Genomic DNA, 1386 nt, shown 5'->3' with positions numbered 1-1386 from the left:
CAGGCTGGCCTCGAACTCAGAAATCCACCTGCCTCTGCCTCCCCAGTGCTGGGATTAAAGGGATTAAAGGCGTGCGCCACCACGCCCAGCCCTGAACATCTTTTATCTGCATTAATCTGCATCCCTCGATCTCCCTCACAATAACAGTCAAGGGTAAGCAGAGGGCTGCACTAGCAAATTAGAAATAGGGAGAAATGGGGAGGATACAGGAACTCTGATGTACAGCTAGCCATTCAAAAGCACAAGGGGACAGCCTGCTATCTGTTTCTGAAGGAGATCATCTGCCCAGGTAGGTGCCAGAGATGAGACATTCTGTGTAGAGCAGCATCTGCCCTGTAGAAAGTGGAGAATGCTTACCCATCCCACTGATGGATGTCACGGTCTGTTTCATCAGAAAGTAATCTGCAAATCCGGTACCGTTTAGTAGCCAAACCAGGATGGATGTTTCCTGATGTTGTTGAAGAACATTCTCCTTCCCACCCAAGCATGTGACAAAAGAGACAGAGAAAGGTTTCAGTGTTCCAAAGGGACAGTAAAACAGTTTATTATTAGAAAAGTTATTAATGCCATGGGCAGACAGACTGAGCAATAACAGAGAGGCAGAGGCTCTAAGGGGAGTTCAGGGCCCAACATGGGGACAGATAGCACTGCAGGAGACACAGAAGAAAGGAAATCAGGGCTCCTATGGCAAAAGTCTGGGGCTAAATCCTTTCCGATGACAGGGAAGTGGTTTCACAGCAGGAGTCAGTAGCAGGCTCTCTGATTCCTAGGGAGCAGGATGTGTGCCACCAGCCCTCTCTTTGATGTAAACTCACTTCCCCAGGTGAGAACCCCTCCCACCTGGAAGTCTGTTCCTAGAGATTCAATGCCTCAGCAGACTACAGCTCAGGGTGTCTACTGTATCAATGAGCTTTTGGGTCAGGAGTCATTGGAACCCTTAGTTACTCCAGTCACACTGTACACTCACCTGTACATTGGCTGGCTCTGGGTCGGGCTGAGGTCAGCCCCTTCTGGACCTCCAGCACCATCATGTCTCCTGGTTTGAGTGTTTTTCGAGATGGGATCTCATTAAGCCCAGACCGGCCTTGAACTTGCTTCATAGGCAAGGAAGACATCGACCCCCTGATCCTCCTGCCTTCACTTCCAGATCTAAACCACTATACCATTGTGAGCTCTTTCCTCCTCACAAGTGAGCTGTGCCCAGAACAGCTGCCCTGAACACCTGTTCAGGCTGGGTAGGACACAGTTGTGTTTCTATAGCTTTAAGAAACTTCTGGAGGTGGCCCAGTCTGTAAAAGAGGAAGTATCATTCAGTTTACCTCTGGTGAGGTCACGGCTTCCTTGCTTTGTAGTCTGTGGCCACCCCTCCCCTGGGAACATGAGGCT

Source organism: Mus caroli, chromosome 15 (assembly GCF_900094665.2).
Source record: "Mus caroli chromosome 15, CAROLI_EIJ_v1.1, whole genome shotgun sequence".
Taxonomy (NCBI): Eukaryota; Metazoa; Chordata; class Mammalia; order Rodentia; family Muridae; genus Mus; species Mus caroli.
This window is presented reverse-complemented; position numbering follows the sequence as displayed.